Raw genomic sequence first — 7,602 nt, forward strand, 5'->3', positions numbered from 1 at the left:
AATACTTTTAAGGCTTTATTGGTCTCTGCTGTCTGTTTACTGTTCTCCAAAAGCTCTTGTTTGATCTCTGCCATCTGTTCTCCAATGTTAATTACTTTACTAGTCAGCTGTGCTATGGCAGTTAATAGAGTATTTTGCATCTCTTTCATATCTCCCTGCATGGTCGTAAATTTTCCTGGTCCAGATATGGAGCTAGGTGAAGGAATTGGTGGTTTTCCTGGAGAGGGACGATGGCTCAGTGGTAGAGCATCTGCTTAGTAAGCAGAAGGTCCCAGGTTCAATCCCTGGCATCTTCAACTAAAAGGGTCCAGGCAAATAAATGTGAAAACCTCAACAAGATGCTGGAGAGCCGCTGCCAGTCTGAGTAGACAATACTGACTTTGATGGACCCAGAGTCTGATTCAGTATAAGGCAGCTTCATATGTTCTTTTCAATTTCTCTCTTTTTTTTTTTACTATTTCTTTAAAACCTGTTGCAGCTTTATTTTCCATTCTTATTAAAGTAAATGCACTCAAAATCACCAGGTCTGTATGCAGCCTCTTCAGAGTTTGTTTTGGAACTCAGTATTCCTGTTTATAACAGATAAACTAATCTCTACCCGACAGTGTCATTGTTATGGAAAGATTTTAAAAAGAAAACAGACTTCTAGTTTCTATCAACAATTTTCTGTACTCAAAACAATAATAAAACTAGTAGTAAACAGAGGTTTTTTAGTACAACACCCTTTGTACTACTTAGAAAAAACAACTCAACTCACTAAAACAAAAACAATTCACTATAGCCAATCTTCTACCAATGTTAATTCAATTGAAATCCAAGTCACTGCAGGTTCATCTGACTGCTTCAAGGTATAACTTTGTAACCCAGGGCTGAAGCCCTATTTGTAATCCACAGGTGAGATCCAAAATTAAAAATTAAACAAATAGCCCAAGAGAAAAATAAATAAATAAAAAAACCACAGGTTGGACCAGATACTCCCCAAAAAGGAAAAAATAATAATAGCAAAAGTAAGGAAGACTCCAAATTTGATGAGTAGAAAGAGAAAAGTAGAAAATATATATCCAAAGCCAAAAATATTCAAACTATATCCAAAGTATTCAAACCATGGGAAAAAATAAAGGCAAAATTAAAGGGTTATATCCATAACATCCACCATCAGAGAATTATAATCCACTTTAGAAATTGGCACATAAGAACATAAGAACATAAGAGAAGCCATGTTAGATCAGGCCAATGGCCCATCCAGTCCAACATTCTGTGTCACACAGCGGCCAAATATATATATATATATACACACACACACACACACACTGTGGCTAATAGCCACTGATGGACCTCTGCTCCATATTTTTATCTAACCCCTTCTTGAAGGTGGCTATGCTTGTGGACGCCACCACCTCCTGTGGCAGTGAATTCCACATGTTAATCACCCTTTGGGTGAAAAAGTACTTCCTTTTATCCATTTTAACCTGTCTGCTCAGCAATTTCATCGAATGCCCACGAGTTCTTGTATTGTGAGAAAGGGAGAAAAGTACTTCTTTCTCTACTTTCTCCATCCCATGCATTATCTTGTAAACTTCTATCATGTCACCCCTCAGTCGACGTTTCTCCAAGCTAAAGAGCCCTAAGTGTTTCAACCTTTCTTCATAGGGAAGGTGTTCCAGCCCTTTAATCATTTTAGTTGCCCTTTTCTGAACTTTCTCCAATGCTATAATATCCTTTTTGAGGTGCGGCAACCAGAACTGCACACAGTACTCCAAATGAGACCGCACCATCGATTTATACAGAGGCATTATGATACTGGCTGATTTGTTTTCAATTCCCTTCCTAATAATTCCCAGCATGGTGTTGGCCTTTTTTATTGCAAACGCACACTGTCTTGACATTTTCAGTGAATTATCTACCATGACCCCAAGATCTCTCTCTTGGTCTGTCTCTGCCAGTTCACACCCCATCAACTTGTATTTGTAGCTGGGATTCTTGGCCCCAATGTGCATTACTTTGCACTTGGCCACATTGAACCACATCTGCCACATTGACGCCCACTCACCCAGCCTCAACAGATCCCTTTGGAGTTCCTCACAATCCTCTCTGGTTCTCACCACCCTGAACAATTTAGTGTCATCCGCAAATTTGGCCACTTCACTGCTCACTCCCAACTCTAAATCATTTATGAACAAGTTAAAGAGGATGGGACCCAGTACCGAGCCCTGCGGCACCCCACTGCTTACCGTCCTCCACTGCGAAGACTGCCCATTTATACTCACCCTCTGCTTCCTATTACTCAGCCAGTTTTTGATCCACAAGAGGACCTGTCCTTTTACTCCATGAAAGGCACAGGTATTCTTCCTTCAACCAAAGGTCATGTTATATTTTATAATCCAGTATACAATGCCCACTAGAATTCAAGAATCTGATTGGAGCTCTTATAAATTTGTTCAGAGCACTGCAGCCTAAACTTCAGATTATTTCTTAAACCAACTGTCCTTCACATCCATATATGCTTGCAAACAACTTTCCCCAAATCAGATCTTTTTCCAGAATGATGTTAAGACAAATCAGCCAAGTTCAGCCATCAAGTCTCTTCTAAGTTTCAGAATTAGTGTGATTCTTCTCATGTAGAAATTCTAAGGATCACCAAGATAGGCAGAAACTTTTAGAAGCCTTGAGAGAGAAGAAGAGAGAGTCCCCCCCCCCCCGTTCTCTATCTTTGCCTCCAATTAAATTCCACTTCAACCTCAGTTCTCCGTTTTTCCTGCTTATCAAAAGCTATGCCTCAAGGAACAGCAAAAAGAAGAGAGTAAACTCACAATCATAATAATGAAGATGAAGCTTGTCAGCTAGAATTCAGAGTTGCTTGAATCAAAGCAGAGAATGGGAAAGTCCAGCAGTCGACCCTCAAGCCATTTAAAAATGGCGATCGGGACTGTGATGCTTGAAGCGAGCTGGGATAAGAGGGGCAGCCGCCTCCACTGTCACCCACGCTTGACTGCTCAAGCTCCCTGCCTTCCAAGACCCTTCCTAGGTCCCAGAGTCAAGTCACCCCTCGTGGGGGACCCCTCAGCAATCCGATGTAGAAGTGGCTCTGGATGCGCCGGTCCGAGCCTAGTGCATCAAGAAGGTAGCTTTGCAGAACTATTAACCTTTTACACATTAAGTAATTTTAAACTATTAACCTGGTTTTCTCCATATGGGGCATCTTTAGTGGAAAATAAGGATAAGAATAGGCTTTTATATCTCACTTTTCTCTACCTTAAGGGGGTCTCAGAATGGCTTACAATCACATTCTCTTCCTCTCCCCATAACACCTTATTTAATAAGTGGAGCTGAGAGAATTCTGAGAGAACTGTGTCTGGCCTTAAATTACCCAGTAGGCTTCATGTGGAAGAGTGAGAAATCAAACCTGGTTATCTAGATTAGAGTCTACCGCTCTAAATCACTACACCAGGCTTGCTCTCTGCTTCCAGAAGCGACTGGAAATTGTATTGTTCCCAGTTCCTCCACTGTCTTCAGCATAGTGTCTAGAACAGCTCCCTGTGTTGGTTGCTATGGCCAGTAGATCAAAGTGTTTGGCTTGAACCTGTCAAATACTTTTTGAAAATATTTGCTAGGAAAACAGAATAAGTATGAGGCTCAAGACAAGAACATGATAAAGCAGGGAACTAGGTTATGTTCCACAGCACCATTCTCCACAGATTGGTGGTACACTTATGAAAGGTTCTGGCTGAGAGTTAATAGAGCTAAAAGCAGTATTAACTCCCAGTAGGTCCTTTTTTCTTCCATTGCTATTGCACAGCCACATAAAACTCCTGCCATTAGCAACAGGGCTTTACAACATGGAACAAAGAGGCTTCTTTTTCTCAAGTCCCTCATCACAACTGTGAAGCCATGCATTAGCACAACCCAACATCAGTCAGCTTTTAGAACAAGCTCTGAGCCATCAACCAAAACCCCTATTGGGATAAAAGTATTCCATCATAAAGTGTGTGTGTGGGGGGGGGGAGGTTTTGTGCTTAAAGAAAACAAATATAATTTTAAGAGAAATGAACTTCTGAAAACTGAAAACAAGTATTCCATATTTAAGTAACCTAGATGAATGGATACTATTCCTGATGCCATTCTGTCTATGGCATTTCTGGACAATGTTGGTGAATGGTTAGTTAGATTGCCCCAAAGCCCCCTGTAACAATTTGAATTTATATGTGTGTGTTGCTTTGATTGTTGGTACGTTGCAGTAGAGAAAGTAGGATGAAAGGGGGGGAGTGAGTGAGGTGATTGGTTGGTGACTGAGAGAGAGTGGATGCAGGGCTTTTTTTGTAGCAGGAACTCCTTTGCATATTAGGCCACACACCCCTGATGTAGCCAATCCTCCAAGAGTTTAGTACATGGCCTACTGTAAGCTCCAGGAGGATTGGCTACACCAGAAGGGCCTAATATGCAAAGGAGTTCCTTCTACAAAAAAGCCCTGTGTGGATGCAGCTAAGAAATATGTGTGGGTGGAGCTAAGAAATGTGTGTGTGTGTGTGAGAGAGAGAAAGAGCAGTCAGCAGTTAACTCTCAGCAGAGTGACAGCAGTTGAAAGTCAGTCATGGTCAGTTAGCAGTCTACAGAGTCTGAGAAGCAGTCTTCTGATTAGAATCCCATACTAGTTCTGTGAAAGGCATTAAGATTCTAGAGAAGAAAAGCAGAATACTTTAGAGGACATATTAGGGGCTAGATAGAGAGCCAACACATAATATTGTCAGAGTATTATAGGAGTGTGAGAGACAGAAGCTGAGTTATGAAGAGAAAGGAGGATTTAAGAGTGAGGAGTGTGTGACGTGAAAGAGTAACACCTCAGCCAGAAATTATTCAATTAAGCGTTAAGCTATAAACATCTTGAAACCAATAGTGTATTTTGTTTTGTTTTATATTAACCTAGAGTCCTATGATTAAATTATAAGAGTAATGGAAGCACCATCAATCAGCTACCCACAATGGTCGCTGTGTGTGGTCAGAGAGACACATACACACTGTACACATGTCAGCGTGGGTGTGACCTACTTACAGTTTGGTCCACATCCATACTAGTTTAGCCTGACCATAAGGAAGAAAACATCTCCTTTTACCACCTCTCTCTTCCAGGCTTAAGGAGCTGCTGGTTTAATTTTCACAACTAGTTAAATATTGGCAGTGACTCTCACAAACACTACTGGCAGTGACCCTCTCAAACAATTATTAAGGAACCTGTTGTCAAAGTAGAAAGATCCTTACATAAGGTATGAAGGAATACTTAGAAATATGGGCAGAGTAAAAGGAAGGAAGTGGGGAGGAGGCAAGGGCGGCGCTGCTTTTTCAGCAGGTCACTCACTGCTACTGCCCCCAACGCTGATCCTGAGCATACCAGAGGAGCATAGGAGCCCAGCCTTCACCACAATTTTTCCAGCTGATCCTCAAGGGGATCAGCCTTTAAAGAGCCCAGGAAGGTGGCGCTTCATCGCCCTTTCCCAGGTCTTAAAATTCATAAATTACGGAGGGAGGAGGAGGTGCCATGGGGGGTGGTACCATGGGGGGGCAGCAAGGCCCTGCATGGCCTGGTCGCTAACAGGCCACGGACCGGTACTGGTCCACGGCCCGGGGATTGGGGACCCCTGCTGTAGAAGAGAAAGATCCACACCCGGTTAAATATCTATCTATCTATCTATCTATCTATCTATCTATCTATCTATCTATCTATCTATCTATCTATCTATCTATCTATCTATCTATCTATCTATCTATCATCTATCTATCATCTATCTGTCGTCTGTCGTCTGTCTGTCTGTCTGTCTGTCCGTCTGTCCATCTGTCATCTATCTATCATGCAAAAATATTCTAAAAGACACAACAAGTGAGGGAGAAAATAATAAACTAAGCATTTCTGGCATAACTAAACTTAGGTAGCAATGGTTATCACAATGATCCAAGCAGGTGTTAGGTTCAGCATCGGAGGTGGATCTACTGTGAAATTAATGAAGCTTAAACTTCAGAACCCATATTTTTTTAATGAGTGAATTTTTCAACAAAAATTAATGGAGTTTTTAAAAAGTGTTTGAACAACGTTGGAGTCCAGTAGCACCTTTAAGGCCGGTGAAGTTGTATTGAGAATGTAAGCTTTTGTGTGCTAAAAGCACACTTCATCAGACAATAATATGGGATGGCAAAAGCAGTCTTACATATAGAGAGAGTGGGCAGTGAATTAGTATGCAAAATAGTGAAAATGTTTCTTAAGCAGATTAAAAGAATTACAAATTGCTTGTTAAAATAAGGCTATTTTAAGTGATAGAATCATAACCCAGTGGGTTGAAGTACTTAATATTGTCCTTAGAATGGAACATGCTCAGTGTTGTAGCTCCCCCTAAAGTAGGCTCATTACGCCCAGCAGCCTAGCAGTTCAGCCTGGTCCAGGCAGAAGCAACAGCACTATAAGGGTGGGGAAAGGCCTGAACAGATCTTGTTGCTTTGGATTATCGCAGGTAAATATTGGTAGCCTGTGCAATTATCAGAGATCAGAGAGGTGAAGTTACTTCTTGAGACGTTATTAAATGTCGGTTTGAATTTATTAAGACTTTTAATGGGAACTTCATATGATTGCGGGAAATATAGAATTCTATCGTTATTTATCCTTTTAGAAATGCTGCAATACATCTTTCTTAGTATTCTGTTTGTTAATGCTTCTGAGGAGTTTGTCCCAGGAAGAAGCAACAGCATCATAAGGGTGGGGGAAAGGCTTGCACAGATCTTGTTGTTTCAAGGCCTGCTTGGGATCGTTGCAGGTAAATGTTTGGTAATCTGTGCAATTATTAGAGATCTTTTAAAACAAAGGTGAGGTGGGATTCAGGATCCAAGTGAGAAGAACGGCAGCCTCCCAGGTACAGCCTGGAAACCTCATCTGCTGTTCCAGTATTGTGAGCATAAACCTGGACTTACAATATATGTATTGCTTATGTGTTTAGACTTTTTGTACTGTGCATCTTTGTGGATGCTGAAGGTATTGGTAGCTAATAATATCCTAAAGAACCTTGCTATGAAGTAATAGCAACTGGACTGAATGAACAAGGATTCCTAGGAAAATCTTCATGGTTTTGTTTATATAAAGAGTTTATTTTAATTTAAAGCGCATCTGTTGCATTGCCTCTTTTATGTTGGTGTTTAAGTGTCTTATTCATAAATGCACGTAGTTGCAGTGGAACTAATAACAGTAACAACTTTTGAAGTACTGAAAAGAGTTGTAGTTGTTATAAAGTTTTTAAGTGAAAGAGGTTTGGCATGTCAAGGTCATGAGGAGAATATTGGCGGTGAATGTGCAGAGTGTAAAACAGAGAACAGCTCAAGAGTATACTCCGGGAAGAAGTTGAGCCACACACCAGTAGTATAAAAGTAGTGTATTTACAAACTATATACAATACAACTAGTGCGGTGAATAACATTAAACTGAGTGACAAAGTGCTATGCCAGGAACCAACTCTCGACTGAGAGGAATACAGTTTGGCACTGTAGTGCTTATATATACATGTCAGCCAATCATGGCAGTCCATGCAGTTGCTGACTTCAGCAGGTGCTTTCCCCTGGTTACAGTCCCAG

At 40.9% G+C, this 7,602-nt stretch overlaps 1 non-coding gene across 1 annotated transcript; it reads left to right on the top strand.

Moving 5' to 3' along the window:
- Nucleotides 1-225: 225 nt before the first annotated feature.
- TRNAT-AGU (transfer RNA threonine (anticodon AGU)) lies at nucleotides 226-296 on the top strand. The gene has a single exon. It is a non-coding gene; the product is annotated as a tRNA-Thr (tRNA).
- The last annotated feature ends 7,306 nt before the right edge of the window (nucleotides 297-7,602 follow it).

The sequence above is a fragment of the Heteronotia binoei genome, chromosome 8 (genome assembly GCF_032191835.1).
Source record: "Heteronotia binoei isolate CCM8104 ecotype False Entrance Well chromosome 8, APGP_CSIRO_Hbin_v1, whole genome shotgun sequence".
Taxonomy (NCBI): Eukaryota; Metazoa; Chordata; class Lepidosauria; order Squamata; family Gekkonidae; genus Heteronotia; species Heteronotia binoei.